Source organism: Bombina bombina, chromosome 2 (genome assembly GCF_027579735.1).
Source record: "Bombina bombina isolate aBomBom1 chromosome 2, aBomBom1.pri, whole genome shotgun sequence".
NCBI lineage: Eukaryota > Metazoa > Chordata > Amphibia > Anura > Bombinatoridae > Bombina > Bombina bombina.
In genome coordinates this window covers 993,901,790-993,921,732 of record NC_069500.1, presented here as the reverse complement: position 1 = coordinate 993,921,732, position 19,943 = coordinate 993,901,790, and positions in this window count along the sequence as shown.

Here is a 19,943-nt window from a genome sequence, read left to right as displayed (position 1 = left end):
GTACAACCAAACAGGGAATTACTTTTGTTACAACACACAGTACCCAATATCCTCAGGTATGTGAGATTATTAGGAAACATTTTCCAATATTGAAGGCAGAGGATAAATTGGTTGATACAGTCCGACAAGGGCTCAGATGTGCCTACAGGAAGAGCCCCACATTGGGCTCTATTCTCTCGCCAACCCTGTTAAAAACTGACAAAGATGAGAGGGGATCATGGTTGGTACATACTGGGATGTATAGATGCGGTCACAGGAAGTGCAAGCCCTGTGATTATGCCAAGGTGACAAAGGAATTTGTGAGTGCAAAAACGAGGAAAAGCTACAAAATCAATTCCTGTATGAATTGTAAAACGGAATCGGTAGTCTATATGATTGAATGCACATTGTGCCAGATTCAATATGTGGGACTCACCTCCAGAGACCTGAACTCTAGAATTAGGGAACATCTTTCCTCTTTCTCTACTAAGAGATCCACGACTCCAATAGTACAACACTTTGGAGTCTACCATGATAATAACCTCAAAGGATTTACATGGTGTGCTATTGAGAAAGTTTCTAGACCTGTGAGGGGGGGAAATTTGGACCAATTGCTAGCCAGACGCGAAGCTTTTTGGATTTTTACCTTAGGCACTCGGGTGCCTGATGGTCTAAATTCAAGATATGACGTAATGAACCTGTGGGAATAGTATTATGGTATTTCGTAATACACCTACCAATGATCTCCTAGTTTATTATAATGTAAGACTCATCGGTTGGTCATGTGTGCTTAACCTGTATCAAATCACATTAAATTACTATATGGGGATGTCCTATTTGTTTGCTTGTTGTCTTTATCATATGTTATTATGATGACGATTTGCCAAGACATCTTTATAACATATAGTATTTGACAGGTTACTATTCATTTAAAATTAAAAATTAAAATTTAAAATTAAAATTATTTGCTTATTGCATGTTTTCATTCTTATAGGATTTGTTAATAGATTTATCTATTTTTGACATATGATATCAACTATTGTGGTATTTTATACTGAGGGTACTGTTTGAATTCTGTTGCCCATCAGTGCATTAGAGAGGATAAGAGCAATGATTCAACTCTTAGAGAATGAGGATATATTAATAGAGTCTCCTATGCGCACTATTTGGGCAATAGAATTTCTAGTAATATATAATTGATCACTAACCCTTAATATTTGACATTTTGTCTGTAATGCATAACACTATGTTGGTCATTCACATAATTATCACAGTATGTATATTACGTTTGTATGGGCTCAGACAATGTATTGCAATGTGCGGTTCTTACATTAGTGGGTTAACTTTACATACTGTTAGTATTGGTTAAACTTGAAGGCGTTGTTTTTCATGTGTGCGCCAATCACATTTGTTTTAACTAGTTTTAAACAGGTGTGGAGCACAGCACAGTAGGCTATGACTACGGATTTCATCCGAAACGCGTAAGCCAGACTGTGCTGCGCCTTCTACACCATACCCTATCCTTGCTGTGTTTGCCGATTTTAATCTGAATAAATAAAGGAATTAATTTTAAGGAAACAGCCCACATTTCCTCTTTTCAGGCTATTACTTGGAACAGAGAATCTCTGCACCTTTATGATATGGAGAAAACTACTGTGACTCATCCCCCATGGAGCTTGTTGTCCCCAAGAGCTGCCGTTTCCCATAAAATTATTTGAATAACCAGCTGAAGGTATACTTGGTCCAGACATGCCCCACATATTATAGCATGCTGGATACTGTGCCACATTAAATAGCTCCTACATTGGACCTGTATGTCCATTTCCCTGTAGCCATCTACTAATTATTCTGCTGCCAGAACCATCCATATAAGCATTAAGGGCAAAAGTGAGTGCTCCAAGCGCACTATTCCTAGGAAGTCTGTGTGGTTATGTCCCCTTGCTTGTACTGATGGCATCATTGCTTTCATCAGTCAGTGTGCACAAGGGATGGGCTGCCAGGAAGGCCTTTGGCCTGCATACTGAATTTACCCAATCTGATATAATTATTTCCGGATGCACAAGCTGCATCCTGCTGCCTCAGATATAGGCTTCCAATGCAGCATTGGAAATCATATGAGGTAACTGGGCACAGGGGGATGAGTGGTGGGGATTTAATGACCAAAGAAGGAGATACCTCAGGGAGAGGAGGGGAATTGCCAGTAGTGGGGAGAGAGATACAGAGACAGCCAAGCAAAGAGGAAGGACAGGTACCCTTTCTGGGGCCATCACCCCTCTCATGTTCTCCAGTTTCTTTCTGCATTTCTCTGTCTTATGCCTCTAATTGCCAGAGTCTTTCATCTATTTTATCCACCATCCAGGAAACACTTTGGAATTTTCCTATTACTAGAAGACGTGGTTCACTATTTCGAGCCCTTGATCTGCAGGAAACAAGAAAAAGGTTAACTCTGATGACTTCCTGTTTGTAATGCTCTATATACCTATCCCAGCCCCCCCCCCCTTCTCAATTAGCCACTTATCTGTTGCCCCCATGATTTCTGCTGCAGGAGCCCATCCAAAAATCTGTTCCTCTCCAAAAGCTGGTTAGTTCACTGTTTCTCTTTTTTACTTTCAGTGGTGTAATGTTTTGTGCCCTCTTTTAAAAAATGTTCATACTTCCTGCCTGCAGTTACTCACAAGTGTTGTAGAACCAATTTGTTTGCCGTGTGTGGTGCATAACTGACTGAACTTATCAATGCCCCCCTTTGTTGTTTTCTCTTGTTAAGTGTATCCAGTCCACGGATCATCCATTACTTGTGGGATATTCTCCTTCCCAACAGGAAGTTGCAAGAGGATCACCCACAGCAGAGCTGCTATATAGCTCCTCCCCTCACTGCCATATCCAGTCATTCTCTTGCAACTCTCAACAAAGATGGACGTAGTAAGAGGAGAGTGGTGTATTATAGTTAGTTTTTTAACTTCAATCAAAAGTTTGTTATTTTTAAATGGTACCGGAGTGTACTGTTTTATCAAAGGCAGCATTAGAAGAAGAATCTGCCTGTGATTTCTATGATCTTAGCAGAAGTAACTAAGATCAATTGCTGTTCTCACGTATTCTGAGGAGTGAGGTAACTTCATAGAGGGAATGGTGTGCAGGTTTTCCTGCAATAAGGTATGTGCAGTAAACATATTTCTAGGGATGGAATTTGCTAGAAAAATGCTGCTGATACCGGATTAATGTAAGTTAAGCCTTAAATGCAGTGATAGCGACTGGTATCAGGCTTATTAACAGAGATACATACTCTTATAAAAGTGTAATATAAAACGTTTGCTGGCATGTTAATCGTTTTTATATATGTTTGGTGACAAAACTTATTGGGGCCTAGTTTTTCTCCACATGGCTGGCTTAATTTTTGCGTAGAAACAGTTTCCTCAGGCTTTCCACTGTTGTAATATGAGTGGGAGGGGCCTTTTTTAGTGCTTTTCTGTGCAGCTAAAAATACTGACAGAGACATTCAGCTTCCCTCTGCATGATACAGGACATCTCTGAAGGGCTCAAAAGGCTTCAAAGTCGTGTTTGAGGAGGGTAACAAAACTGTGGCAGTTGTTGTGACTGTGTTTAAAAAAAAAAACAAATAACGTTTTTGTCATTTATTATTCTGTTGTTGTTATTAAGGGGTTAATCATCCATTTGCAAGTGGGTGCAATGCTCTGCTGACTTGTTACATACACTGTAATAATTTTGTTAGTGTAACTGCCTTTTTTCACTGTTATTTCAAATTTTGTCAAAATTTGTTTCTCTTAAAGGCACAGTAACGTTTTTTTATATTGCTTGTTAACTTGCTTCAAAGTGTTTTCCAAGCTTTCTAGTCTCATTGCTAGTCTGTACAAACATGTCTGAAACAGAGGATACTTGTTCATTATGTTTAAAAGCCATGGTGGAGCCCCATAGGAGAATGTGTACTAAATGTATTGATTTCACCTTAAACAGTAAAGATCAGTCTTTATCTATAAAAGAATTGTCACCAGAGGGGTCTGTCGAGGGGGAAGTTATGCCGACTAACTCTCCCCACGTGTCGGACCCTTCGCCTCCCGCTCAAGGGACGCACGCTAATATGGCGCCAAGTACATCAGGGACGCCCATAGCGATTACTTTGCAGGACATGGCTGCAATCATGAATAATACCCAGAGGTATTATCCAGATTGCCTGAATTGAGAGGCAAGCGCGATAGCTCTGGAGTTAGACGAGATACAGAGCGCATAGATGCTGTAAGAGCCATGTCTGATACTGCGTCACAATATGCAGAACCTGAGGACGGAGAGCTTCAGTCTGTGGGTGACGTCTCTGAATCGGGGAGACCTGATTCAGAGATTTCTAATTTTAAATTTAAGCTTGAGAACCTCTGTGTATTGCTTGGGGAGGTATTAGCTGCTCTGAATGACTGTGACACAATTGCAGTGCCAGAGAAATTGTGTAGGCTGGATAGATACTATGCAGTGCCGGTGAGTACTGATGTTTTTCCAATACCTAAAAAGCTTACAGTAATTGTTAGTAAGGAGTGGGATAGGCCCGGTGTGCCCTTTTCCCCACCTCCTATATTTAGAAAAATGTTTCCAATAGATGCCACTACACGGGACTTATGGCAGACTGTCCCTAAGGTGGAGGGAGCAGTTTCTACTTTAGCAAAGCGTACCACTATCCCGGTTGAGGACAGTTGTGCTTTTTCAGATCCAATGGATAAAAAATTAGAGGGTTACCTTAAGAAAATGTTTATTCAACAAGGTTTTATTTTACAGCCCCTTGCATGCATTGTGCCTGTCACTTCTGCGGCGGCATTCTGGTTTGAGGCCCTGGAAGAGGCCATCCATACAGCTCCATTGACTGAAATTGTTGACAAGCTTAGAACTCTTAAGCTAGCTAACTCATTTGTTTCTGATGCCATTGTTCATTTGACTAAACTAACGGCTAAGAATTCCGGATTCGCCATCCAGGCGCGTAGGGCGCTATGGCTCAAATCCTGGTCAGCTGATGTGACTTCAAAGTCTAAATTACTCAACATTCCTTTCAAGGGGCAGACCTTATTCAGGCCTGGTTTGAAAGAAATTATTGCTGACATTACTGGAGGTAAGGGTCATACCCTTCCTCAGGACAGGGCCAAATCAAAGGCCAAACAGTCTAATTTTCGTGCCTTTCGAAATTTCAAGGCAGGTGCAGCATCAACTTCCTCTGCTTCAAAACAAGAGGGAACTTTTGCTCAATCCAAGCAGGCCTGGAAACCTAACCAGTCCTGGAACAAGGGCAAGCAGGCCAGAAAGCCTGCTGCTGCCTCTAAGACAGCATGAAGGAGCGGCCCCCTATCCGACAACGGATCTAGTAGGGGGCAGACTCTCTCTCTTCGCCCAGGCGTGGGCAAGAGATGTTCAGGATCCCTGGGCGTTGGAGATCATATCTCAGGGATATCTTCTGGACTTCAAAGCTTCTCCTCCACAAGGGAGATTTCACCTTTCAAGATTATCTGCAAACCAGATAAAGAAAGAGGCATTCCTAAGCTGCGTACAAGATCTCCTTGTAATGGGAGTGATCCATCCAGTTCCGCGGACGGAACAAGGACAGGGGTTTTATTCAAATCTGTTTGTGGTTCCCAAAAAAGAGGGAACCTTCAGACCAATTTTGGATTTAAAGATCCTAAACAAATTCCTCAGAGTTCCGTCATTCAAGATGGAAACTATTCGAACCATTTTACCCATGATCCAAGAGGGTCAGTACATGACCACAGTGGACTTAAAGGATGCCTACCATCACATTCCGATTCACAAGAATCATCATCAGTTCCTGAGGTTTGCCTTTCTAGACAGGCATTACCAATTTGTAGCTCTTCCATTCGGGTTGGCTACAGCCCCAAGAATTTTTACAAAGGTTCTGGGCTCACTTCTGGCGGTCCTAAGACCGCGAGGCATAGCGGTGGCTCCTTACCTGGACGACATCCTGATACAGGCGTCAAGCTTTCAAATTGCCAAATCTCATACAGAGATAGTTCTGGCATTCCTGAGGTCGCATGGGTAGAAAGTGAACGAAGAAAAGAGTTCTCTATCTCCTCTCACAAGGGTTTCCTTCCTAGGGACTCTAATAGATTCTGTAGAAATGAAAATTTACCTGACGGAGTCCAGGTTATCAAAACTTCTAAATGCTTGCCATGTTCTTCACTCCATTCCGCGCCCCATGGTGTCTCAGTGCATGGAAGTAATCGGCTTAATGGTAGCGGCGATGGACATAGTGCCATTCGCGCGCCTGCATCTCAGACTGCTGCAATTATGCATGCTCAGTCAGTGGAATGGGGATTACACAGATTTGTCCCCTCTACTAAATCTGGGTCAGGAAACCAGAGATTCTCTTCTCTGGTGGTTATCTCGGGCCCATCTGTCCAAGGGTATGACCTTTCGCATACCAGATTGGACAATTGTAACAACAGATGCCAGCCTTCTAGGTTGGGGTGCAGTCTGGAACTCCCTGAAGGCTCAGGGTTCATGGACTTTGGAGGAGAAACTCCTCCCAATAAATATTCTGGAGTTAAGAGCAATATTCCATGCTCTTCTGGCTTGGCCTCAGCTAGCAACACTGAGGTTCGTCAGATTTCAGTCGGACAACATCACGACTGTGGCTTACATCAACCATCAAGGGGGAACCAGGAGTTCCCTAGCGATGTCAGAAGTCTCCAAGATAATTTGCTGGGCAGAGACTCACTCTTGCCACCTGTCAGCGATCCATATCCCAGGTGTAGAGAACTGGGAGGCGGATTTTCTAAGTCATCAGACTTTTCATCAGGGGGAATGGGAACTCCATCCGGAGGTGTTTGCTCAATTGGTTCTCCGTTGGGGCAAACCAGAATTGGATCTCATGGCGTCTCGCCAGAACACCAAGCTTCCTTGTTATGGATCCAGGTCCAGGGACCCAGAAGCGGCACTGATAGATGCTCTAGCAGCGCCTTGGTTCTTCAACCTGGCTTATGTGTTTCCACCGTTTCCTTTGCTCCCTCGTCTGATTGCCAAAATCAGACAGGAAAGAGCATCGGTGATATTGATAGCGCCTGCGTGGCCACGCAGGACCTGGTATGCAGACCTAGTGGACATGTCATCCTTTCCACCATGGACTCTGCCTCTGAGACAAGACCTTCTAATACAAGGTCCTTTCAATCATCCGAATCTACTTTCTCTGAGACTGACTGCATGGAGATTGAACGCTTGATCCTATCAAAGCGTGGCTTCTCCGAGTCAGTAATTGATACCTTAATAAAGGCACGAAAGCCTGTCACCAGGAAAATTTACCACAAGATATGGCGTAAATATCTTCATTGGTGTGAATCCAAGACTTACTCATGGAGTAGGGTTAGGATTCCTAGGATATTGTCCTTCCTCCAAGAGGGTTTGGACAAAGGATTATCAGCTAGTTCTTTAAAGGGACAGATTTCTGCTCTGTCTATTCTTTTACACAAGCGTCTGGCAGAAGTTCCAGACGTTCAGGCATTTTGTCAGGCTTTAGTTAGAATTAAGCCTGTGTTTAAACCTGTTGCTCCTCCATGGAGCTTAAACTTGGTTCTTAAAGTTCTTCAAGGGGTTCCGTTTGAACCCCTTCATTCTATTGATATCAAACTTCTTTCATGGAAAGTTCTTTTTCTGATGGCTATTTCCTCGGCTCGAAGAGTCTCGGAGTTATCTGCCTTACATTGTGATTCTCCTTATCTGATCTTTCATTCAGATAATGTTGTTCTGCGTACAAAACCTGGGTTTTTACCTAAGGTGGTTTCTAACAAGAATATCAATCAAGAGATTGTTGTTCCATCATTATGTCCTAATCCTTCTTCAAAGAAGGAACGTCTTTTGCATAATCTAGACGTAGTCCGTGCCTTGAAGTTTTACTTACAGGCTACTAAAGATTTTCGCCAAACATCTAACCTGTTTGTTGTTTACTCTGGACAGAGGAGAGGTCAGAAGGCCTCGGCAACCTCTCTTTCTTTTGGGCTTCGGAGTATAATCCGTTTAGCCTATGAGACTGCTGGACAGCAGCCTCCTGAAAGGATTACAGCTCATTCTACTAGAGCTGTGGCTTCCACCTGGGCCTTTAAAAATGAGGCCTCTGTTGAACAGATTTGCAAGGCTGCAACTTGGTCTTCACTTCATACTTTTTCCAAATTTTCCAAATTTGATACTTTTGCTTCTTCGGAGGCTGTTTTTGGGAGAAAGGTTCTACAGGCAGTGGTTCCTTCCGTTTAAGTTCCTGCCTTGTCCCTCCCATCATCTGTGTACTTTAGCTTTGGTATTGGTATCCCACAAGTAATGGATGATCCGTGGACTGGATACACTTAACAAGAGAAAACATAATTTATGCTTACCTGATAAATTTATTTCTCTTGTAGTGTATCCAGTCCACGGCCCGCCCTGTCTTTTTCAGGCAGGTCTAAATTTTAATTAAACTACAGTCACCACTGCACCCTATGGTTTCTCCTTTCTCGGCTTGTTTCGGTCGAATGACTGGATATGGCAGTGAGGGGAGGAGCTATATAGCAGCTCTGCTGTGGGTGATCCTCTTGCAACTTCCTTTTGGGAAGGAGAATATCCCACAAGTAATGGATGATCCGTGGACTGGATACACTACAAGAGAAATAAATTTATCAGGTAAGCATAAATTATGTTTTCATCCCCCCACCCCACAATAAAGACAGGAAAACTATTATGTGTAGGTCTGACACTAACTGTATGTTTACATAGTTACCAACTGTCCCATTTTTTTAGGGACTGTCCTGTTTTTTTGGCTTTCTGTATCTATTAAGTCTGTTCCATGTTCAGTTCAGCCTGTATTTAGTTTAATAATATTGGCAGCTGTGGCTTTCAATTTTACTCTATTATTACTCATTGGTTACTGTATGTAAGTTTTTTTTTCTGAAACCTTAGCTGTGATCTTTAGTTATGTTAAAGTTTTAGCAGTGTGTAGACAGGTGTCAGGTAAAGAAGAGCCATGAGATATCTAATACCAAGGAGGATGGTAGGAGGCAATGTGTGATGAATCAAGGCATCTCAATAGTGTTGCACAATTTGGAACATGTGTAATTTCCCCCAATTTATATACTGAGGCTTTTCTTAGCAGGGGCTTAAGACATCAGACTTTTCATGTGCTGGAACTGGACTTCACAAAATATACAAAAAATACAGATTTGCTGGGGCATTTCAGTGTCTATTAACCTACTGCCCACAATTACTGCTGCATCAAAAATAAAAATGACTATTTACCTCACAAAATGAGAATTTCAGTAGTTGTTTTAGCAAAATTAAATGATAAAAAACAAATCCTCAGTATATCTACCTATATTATTTTCCATTCCAGCACCCCTAACACTGCAGTTAGCAGGTTAAACATATTGTAGTTATAAATGTTACACAGACTGACATTATACAGATATTAACTAGTGTGCTTTGTGGTGTCTTGCTTTACAGATTCTAAAGGGTTATTCATATAACCCTTGCTTGCTTACAGCTAGATTATGAGTTATGCGTGCTGTAGGAACATTAACGAACGCAACAAAAGTTGCGTTATTTAACCCCCTATAGCACAGCCATTACAAGTTTTTAAAAACCCGGTTTGTGCGTGCGATATGGTGCTTTTAAGTTCCATACCACACACAATTCAAGCGCTGTTTTGATGTGCTCATGCACGCTTTCCCCATAGACATCAATGGGGAGAGCTGGTCAGAAAAAAGTCTAACACCTGCGATCACGGAAAGAATAGCTCTGTAAAACAGCCCCATTGATGTCTATGGGGAAAAAAAATAAAGTTTAAACCTAACACCCTAACATAAACCCCACGTCTAAACACCCCTAATCTGCTCCCCACCAACATTGCAGGCACCTACATAATGTTATTAACCCCTAATCTGCTGCCCCGATATCGCTGACACCTACATAATGTTATTAACCCCTAATCTGCCACTCCCGATATCGCTAGCACCAAAATAAAGTTATTAACCCCTAATCTGCCGCTCCCGATGTCGCTGCCACTATATTAAAGTAATTAACCCCTATTCCGCCGCACCCAAACATTGCCGCCACTATAATAAAGTTATTAACCCCTATTCTGCCGCACCCCAACATCGCCGCCACTAAATAAAGGTATTAACCCCTAAACCTCTGGCCTCCCACATCACTACCACTAAATAAACCTATTAACCCCTAACCGCCAGCCCCCCACATCGCAACAACCTAAATTAAACTATTAACCCCTAAACCTAACCCTAACGTAACCCTAACCCTAACACCCTATAACTAACATATTTAAAATAGAGCTAAACTAAAGTTACAATTATTAACTAAATAATACCTATTTAACCCCTTAGTGACCACAGCACGTTTGGGACCAAGGCTATTTTTACATTTCTGCTGGGTTTGTGTTTAGCTGTAATTTTCCTCTTACTCATTTACTGTACCCACACATATTATATACAGTTTTTCTCGCCATTGAATGGACTTTCTAAAGATAACATTATTTTCATCATATCTTATAATTTACTATAATTTTTTTTATAAAATATCATGAAAAAAATGGAAAAAAACACACTTTTTCTAACTTTGACCCTCAAAATCTGTTACACATCTACAACCACCAAAAAACACCCATGCTAAATAGTTTCTAAATTTTGTCCTGAGTTTAGAAATACCCAATGTTTACATGTTATTTGATTTTTATGCAAGTTATAGGCAATAAATACAAGTAGCACTTTGCTATTTCAAAACCACTTTTTTTTCAAAATTAGCGATAGTTACATTGGAACACTGATATCTGTCAGGAATCCCTGAATATCCCTTGACATGTCTATATTTTTTTTTAGAAGACAACCCAAAGTATTGATTTAGGCCCATATTTCATGCCACCATTTCACCGGCAAATGCGATCAAATAAAAAAAATTGTTCACTTTTTCACAAACTTTTTCACAAATGTTAGGGTTCTAACTGAAATTATTTACAAACAACTTGTGCAATTATGGCACAAATCATTGTAAATGCTTCTCTGGGATCCCCTTTGTTCAGAAATAGCAGACATTTATGGCTGTGGCATTACATTTTGTTAATTACAAGGCCGCTAAATGCTGCTGCGCACAACACTTGTATTATGCCCAGCAGTGAAGGAGTTAATTAGGTAGCTTGTAGGGAGCATGTAGGGTTAATTTTAGCTTTAGTGTAGTGTAGTAGACAACCCAAAGTATTGATCTAGGCCCATTTTGATATATTTCATGCCACCATTTAACCGCCAAATTCGATCAAATAAAAAAAAACGTTAACTTTTTCACTAACTTTGGGTTTCTCACTGAAATTATTTACTAACAGCTTGTGCAATTATTGTACAAATGGTTGTAAATACTTCTCTGGGATCCCCTTTGTTCAGAAATAGCAGACATATATGGCTTTGGCATTGCTTTTTGGTAATTAGAAAGCCGCTAAATGCCGCTACGCACCACCCTTGTAATATGCCCAGCAGTGACGGGGTTAATTAGGTAGTTTTTAGGGAGCTTGAAGGGTTAATTTTAGCTTTAGTGTAGAGATCAGCCTCCCACCTGACACATCCCACCCTATGATCCCTCTCAAACAGCTCTCATCCCTCCCCCACCCGACAATTGTCCCCTCCATCTTAAGTACTGGCAGAAAGTCTGCCAGTACTAAAATAAAAGGCTTTCTTTCATATTTTTTTTCATTTTTAAAAATAAATAAATATATTCTGCTGTGTATAATATCTCCTTAGCCCCCAACCGCATTGATCCCCCACAAAGAGCTCTCTAACCCTCCCCCACTAACTATTCCCCACCATTTTGGGTACTGGCAGCTGTCTGCCAGTACCCACTTTGCACTTAAATGTGTTTTTTTTTATTTTTTAAATAACCACTTTTTTTCTGTAGTGTAGCTGCCCCCCCCCCTGCATACCCTACCCCCTCCCCCTCCTAGATCTATTTTTAGAAATGATTTCCCCCCTCCTCTCCCACCCACCACCCTGTCCCACCACTTTGAATTTGTAAAGCCTGGATCGCGGGCGCGCGCGCATGCACGTGCACACACCCGACGATCTTTTCCGACTGCTGGCCGGAAGATTGCCAGCGATGGGCCGCCCACCCGCCTCCCTGTAGCTGCTCCCACCCACCAACGATCGGCACCATTGCTGGCCGATGCAGAGAGGGCCACAGAGTGGCCCTCTCTGCATCGGTGTGCCAAAAAAAGTATTGCAGTGATGCCTCAATATCAGGATCGCTTCCAGAGCTTCAAACCCCAGAGGACGTGCCAGGCACGTCCTTGGTCGTTAAGTGACCTCCAATAGAGGACGTGCCTGGCACGTCCTTGGTCGTTAATGGGTTAAAACTAAATACATACTTACCTGTGAAATAAAACCTAAGCTAGCTACAATATAAATAATATTTATATTGTAGCTAGCTTAGGTTTTATTTTTATTTCACAGGTAAGTTTGTATTTATTTTAACTAGGTAGACTAGTTAGTAAATAGTTATTAACAATTTTCTAACTACCTAGTTAAAATAAATACAGTACAAACTTATCTGTCAAATAAAACCTAACCTGCCTTACACTAAAACCTAAAAATAAAAAAAAATAAAAAAAAACACCATTACCAAAATAAAAAAAAACTACCATTACAAAAAATAACAAACGAAATTATCCAAAAAATAAAAATTTAGGGCATTGCCCTAAAGTTAACTCTTTTGCTACAAAACAAAACAAACACCCCCTAACAGTATATAAACCCCCACCCCCCAAACTACCAAGGGCCCTTAAAAAGGCCTTTTGTAGGGCATTGCCCTAAAGTTAACAGCTCTTTTGCTACAAAAGAAAACAAACACCCCCTAACAGTATACAAACCCCCACCCCCCAAACACACAAAATAAAAATAAAGTAAAACCTAATCTACCCATTGCCCTTGAAAGGGCATTTGTATGGGCATTGCCCTAAAAGGGCATTTAGCTCTTTTGCTGCCCAAGCCCTAATCTAAAAATAAAAACCCACCCCAAAATGAAAAAAATACATTACACAAAATAACAAACAAATTATCAAAAGTAATAAAAATTATTCCTATTCTAATACCCATTTTAAAAAAAAACCACCTCAAAATAAAAAACCTAATCTAGAATAAATTACCAATAGCCCTTAAAAGCGCCTTTTGTAGGGCATTGCCCTAAGTTAAACAGCTCTTTTACCTGAAAAAAATAAATACAAAGACCCACTAACATTACAAACCCCCACCCCAAAAATAAAGCAGGGGGGAGGAGCGCTAAAGAGGCCAAAAAGGCTAGTTTAGCTCAAAGAGGGATATAGAGGGGAAGACGAATGCAAATACGGTTTAAAAGGTATTTATTGAACAATATTAAAAAACTAGAGTTACAAAAACTAGACGCTAAGAAGCATTATATAGATCCAAAGTGGTGATCAAAGGATGTAATGGGTATAGAGTTATGTAAAGATAACAATGTTAGAATGATTACAAGGGGTACATTTAATACAATCATGTGACCCTATGTCCACAGAGAAACAGTGTGATGTGTCCACCAATAAATGACGTAATTCAAACGTTTGGATTGTCATGTGGTGCCAGTAACACAAATAATAAATAGTGTAAATACACAGATTTCACAAAGTATATAAATAACAGGTAGTGTAAATACACAAAATGCACAATACACATTATACAACATATAATTGGAATCTTATATATGAGTGAAAAAAAGAGAGTTCAAATAGTGTCCAAAATCCTTAACGTAGAGGGATGAACTGAAAAAACAACAACAAATTTGTGTCCAAAATTGACAGATGGGTGTCCAAAAATATAAAAAATACAAAAAAATGAAAATATGTGTATTTGTATCCGATGGGTGATAATGTAAAACAAGTGTTGAAAAAACTAAAAACAAAAAACAAAACAAGTGTTGAAAAAAACTAAAAACAAAACAAGTGTTGAAAAAACTAAAAACTTATTGAGAACTTATTAAAAATGTTGTGGTGTACACCAAAAATGTAAAAAATATATACTTAAGTGTTCGAAACCATGGGGGGGGTATGAGATATAAATATCAAAAATATCAAAAGTATCGAAAATATGAAAAAATGATATATCCGGATAATGGTAGTATCCACAATGATCATAAGCTGTATCCTATGTTAATGGTCTTAGACTTCCATGATATAAAATAGAATATTTTATTGGTGTATAATACTTTCCCATAAAATCTTCAAACAAATCTTCAATGAAAAGTGGTACTGATCGATTGTCAGGGTGCCAGGAATCAGAGTGAGACGAGAAGTGCAAAAAATAATCACACCTTTATTAATAGCAAAAAATAATAAAAAGTCCTCAAGTCAAATAACAAGCCAGGAATCAAAACCAGAGCTGGTAGTCAGACGAGCCGAGTCAGGAGCCAAAGCGAGTAGTCAGACGAGCCGGAATCAGGAACAAGGAGAACAGCAGAGTCAGGAACAAGCCAGGGATCAGGAACCAGGAGGGACATCAGACAGCCAGGTAATACACAGGAGCTCTCACAAACAGGTCTGAGACAACGCAAGGGCAAAGCATACTGAACAGAGGCCCTTTAAATAATAAGTGATGACATCACAATTCTGAGACTGCATCCTGTCTCACATGGATGATGTACACCAGTCTAGCCATAAAAGGAAGTGCAGGAAATGAGCAGCATCACACAGTATGCACCAGAGTGGAGAGTAAAATGGCTGCCAGCAGCACATGGCAAACACAGCAGGGGAAAAATCCTGACAGTACCCAACCCTCAACGACCCCTCCCCCGCGGGAGGACAAAAGGCTTATTGGGGAAATGGGCATGAAAGGCACGGAGGAAGGCGGGAGCATGAACACCAGAGGAGGAAACCCATGAACGCTCCTCCGGATCTTAGCCCCTCCAGTGAACCAAATACTGTACGCGGCCCCTGGACATACGAGAGTCAATAATGCTGCTGACCTCATACTCCTCATGGTTGTCAACAAAGATAGTATGGGGATGAGGCAACACAGTGGTAAACTGATTTCAAACCAATGGTTTCAAGAGGGAGACATGAAAAACATTGGAGATGCGCATTGCAGGAGGAAGGTCAAGAGCGTAGGCCACAGGATTGACCCGTCGGAGTATTCGAAAAGGACCAACATAATGGGGAGCCAGTTTATTAGAAGGCACACAAAGGTTCAAGTTGCGGGAGGACAGCCAAACTCTCTCACCAACCTGGTAGGAAAGTGCAGGCAGACGCCTACGATCAGCCTGGAACTTTTGGCACTGCACAGAACGATGAAGACAATCCAGAATCTGCACCCACGTGGAACGGAGTTGCCGGAGATGAATCGGGCAACAAGGATGGTTGAAACCCATAATTCGCCATGAACAGGGATAACTTGGAGGAAGCATTAATAGCACTATTACGAGCAAACTCTGCCCAAGGTAACAGTTCAGACCAATTATTGTGGTGATCTGAGACATAGCAACGGAGGAACTGTTCCAGAGCTTGATTAGACCGTTCCGCAGCCCCAATGGATTGAGTGTGATATGCCGAGGAGAAGGAAAGCTGGATCCCCAATTGAGCACAAAAGGAACGCCAAAATCTGGAGACAAACTGGCTACCCCGGTCCGACACTATCTCCTTGGGTAACCCATGTAAATGGAAGACCTCCCAAGCAAAAATTGAAGCAAGCTCCTGAGCGTTAGGCAACTTCTTCAAGGGAATGCAATGTAACAATTTAGAAAAACTGTCAACCACCATAAGGATAACAGTATTGCCATTGGAAACAGGGAGCTCGACAATGAAGTCCATGGAAAGATGTGTCCAAGCACACTCACCATTAGCAATAGGTTGAAGAAGACCCACAGGAAGACGTCGAGGAGTCTTATTCTGTGCACAAACTGAGCAGGAGGCAACATACGCAGCAACGTCAGAACGAAGAGCTGGCCACCAGAATTGTCGAGCGACAGATCAAATCATTTGGTTCTTGCCTGGGTGACCTGCGGCTTTAGGATAGTGGTAAGTGTACAAAAGTTTAGGTCGAAGATTCTCAGGAACAAAACACTTACCACTAGGTTTCTCAGGAGGTGCATTGATTTGTGCAGCCAGGATCTCCTCCCCCAAGGGAGAAGTCAAATTAGTATGTATGGTAGCAAAAATATGATCAGGAGGTATAACTGGAGTAGGTACAGACTCCTCCTTGGACAGAGGCGAAAATTGTCGAGAAAGGGCATCAGACCTAACATTCTTACTACCAGGAAGTAGGAGACCACATAATTAAACCGAGACAAAAACGCATCGACCTCAAGAACGAAAGGAAGGACAGGGTTAGGATGAGCCAAAACTGGAGCGGCAGCAAAGGCAGTCTTAAGACTATCAAAGGCCTTAATGGCAGTAGGTGACCAATGGAGTGGATCATTCTCTTTACTGGTCATGTCTGTGATAGGTTTGACCAAGGAAGAAAAGTTTTTAATAAACTTTCTATAGTAATTGGAGAACCCCAAAAAACGTTGAATAGACCGAAGACCAACTGGGCGAGGCCACTGCAGAACTGCAGATAACTTGTCAGGATCCATGGAGAACCCTGCAACGGAGATAACATAACCTAGGAAGGTTACTTGAGTCTGATGGAACTCACATTTCTCTTGTTAAGTGTATCCAGTCCACGGATCATCCATTACTTATGGGATATTAACTCCTCCCCAACAGGAAGTGCAAGAGGATTCACCCAGCAGAGCTGCTATATAGCTCCTCCCCTAACTGCCATTACCAGTCATTCTCTTGCACCCAACGAATAGATAGGATGTGTGAGAGGACTGTGGTGATTATACTTAGTTTCATACCTTCAATCAAAAGTTTGTTATTTTATAATAGCACCGGAGTGTGTTATTCCTTCTCTGGTAGAATTTGAAGAAGAATCTACCTGAGTTTTTTCTATGATTTTAGCCGGAGTAGTTAAGATCATATTGCTGTTTCTCGGCCATCTGAGGAGAGGTAAACTTCAGATCAGGGGACAGCGGGCAGATTAATCTGCAAAGAGGTATGTAGCAGCTTATTATTTTCTGACAATGGAATTGATGAGAAAATTCTGCCATACCGATATAATGTAAACTCAGCCTTAAATGCAGTAGCAGCAACTGGTATCAGGCTGTCATGTATGTATATTTTACACTTCAGTATTCTGGGGAATGGCACTTCACTGGAATTATACTGTATGCATAAAACTTTAGCCTAATTTGCAGGGACTAGCAACAGGCTTTTTAATAACACTCAATTTATTAATGTTAAACGTTTTTTGCTGGCATGTAAAATCGTTTAATTTTCTGAGGTACTGGGTGAAAAAATTTTTGGGCACTATTTTTTTCCACTTGGCAGTCGTTTTATTTAATTTATGACAGTTTACTGATCTCTCTCACTGTTATGTGTGAGGGGGAGGGGCCTTTTTTGGCGCTTTTGCTACGCATCAAAAAATTCAGTCAGAAGTTTATTGTCTTCCCTGCATGATCCGGTTCATCTCTACAGAACTCAGGGGTCTTCAAAACTTGTTTTGAGGGAGGTAATCACTCACAGCAGAGCTGTGAGATTGTAGTTGACTGTGATAAAAAAACGTTTATTTCTGTATTTTTTTTTTTTTTTTTTTCTGCTATCAGGGTTAGTTATCCTTTGCTAATGGGAGCAATCCTTTGCTAAAATTGTGTTTTTTACAAAGATTTGATGCTATAACTTTTCAGTTTATTAATTTTCAACTGTCATAACTTTTTCTGTGCTTCTTATAGGCACAGTACGTTTTCATATTATAGTAAATTACTTGAAAAGTATTTCCAAGTTGCTAGTTTATTTGCTAGTGTGTTAAACATGTCTGATTCAGAGGAAGATATCTGTGCTATATGTGCTAAAGCCAAAGTGGAGCCCAATAGAAATTTATGTACTAACTGTATTGATGCTACTTTAAAAAAAAGTCAATCTGTACAAATTGAACATATTTCACCAAACAACGAGGGGAGAGTTCTGCCGACTAACTCGCCTCACGTGTCAGTATCTGCATCTCCCGCTCGGGAGGTGCGTGATATTGTAGCGCCGAGTACATCTGGGCGGCCATTACAAATCACATTACAGGATATGGCTACTGTTATGACTGAAGTTTTGGCTAAATTACCAGAACTAAGAGGTAAGCGTGATCACTCTGGGGTGAGAACAGAGTGCGCTGATAATATTAGGGCCATGTCAGTCACTGCGTCACAATTTGCAGAACATGAGGATGGAGAGCTTCATTCTGCGGGTGACGGTTCTGATCCAAACAAACTGGATTCAGATATTTCAAATTTTAAATTTAAGCTGGAAAACCTCCGTGTATTACTAGGGGAGGTGTTAGCGGCTCTGAATGATTGTAACACAGTTGCAATACCAGAGAAAATGTGTAGGTTGGATAAATATTTTGCGGTACCGGCGAGTACTGACGTTTTTCCTATACCTAAGAGACTTACTGAAATTGTTACTAAGGAGTGGGATAGACCCGGTGTGCCGTTCTCACCCCCTCCGATATTTAGAAAGATGTTTCCAATAGACGCCACCACACGGGACTTATGGCAAACGGTCCCTAAGGTGGAGGGAGCAGTTTCTACTTTAGCTAAGCGTACCACTATCCCGGTGGAGGATAGCTGTGCCTTTTCAGATCCAATGGATAAAAAGTTAGAGGGTGGGGGGGCGTGGCCAAGCACCACCGGGAGAGGACGCAAATTTACTCAGCTCCAGCTGAGGATCTCATATACTTTAACTTTTTCTGAAAACTGGCCAACATATATGAGAATAAGTGGTTTAATCATTTACATAAATGCTTACTGCCCACGAAATTACCTGACTTTCTGGATTTTATTGAATATATAGCCTGAGCCAGGCCAGTGAGGCCTACGCACGTAAGATCCTAGCCGCCCTCTCCCGGTGTGAAACCTCTAACTATTACCCCAATCCTACCTATTGACTATTTAATACCAATGGCTCATACAGAGGGAACCCAGGAGATGCTACAGTCTCTACTACAGGGTTTGATTCGACAGATGGATAACTGCTTTTCAGACATATCTAACTCATTGACGGCGGCAATGGCGGGAGTGACTAGCGATACTCCAGATCAGATAATGAGAAAGGACTTACTTCAACAGACCTTGCCTCAGTGTGACTTAGTCCAGCATCATCGGCTCCCGCGGCCTGACTACCCTAACGCTAATATGGAGGCTGCTGCTCAAATCCAGAACGCAGCTGCTATCACCAGGGGCTATGATGACCCGACAATAGAGGGAACTCCTGCTGCGCTGTCAGTGGAGATTCTGCAGCCCCCGACACCACAAGCTCCTCTCGCTAACATAGTCTACTATGAAGTGATGCCTGGGAGAGACCGCGATCTTACAAGCTCCAGCACCTGGATTGCCATAGGAGCCGGACAGCTACAGCGGAGAGCAGATACCGATGCGGCCTCTGTCTCGAGAAACCAACATGAACCTCATGTTCATGATTACCCAGACTCTCTCCCGATCTGGCCTGAAACCATTCAGCACAACACTTGCCCCTTGGATGATCTGGGACTCCTGCAGTTGGTGCTAACCGGAGCTTTCTGCTTTATAAATGATGGTTTTGCTCCCTTAATATCCGGTAAGCCTACTGCATCTCTGTCCTCAATATTACACTGCGCAGTCAACCTTATATGCCACAAAACTACAACTTACCTGAAAAGATCATTATATCAGTCCCTGCAACTCCTCAGAAATAGGCTAAAGCGCAGATCCGGAGTGGGTTAAATCCATACTGAAGGACATGTCACTCTACACGCACAAGGTTTGCGTGTTAGACTTCCTCTAAAGTAACTCATGGCGATCTGAGACTGTTGGCAGATATATAACTATATGTTTGATCCCTATAGGTTCCAAGATAGGGGTCTGTTAATAAAGCTTTG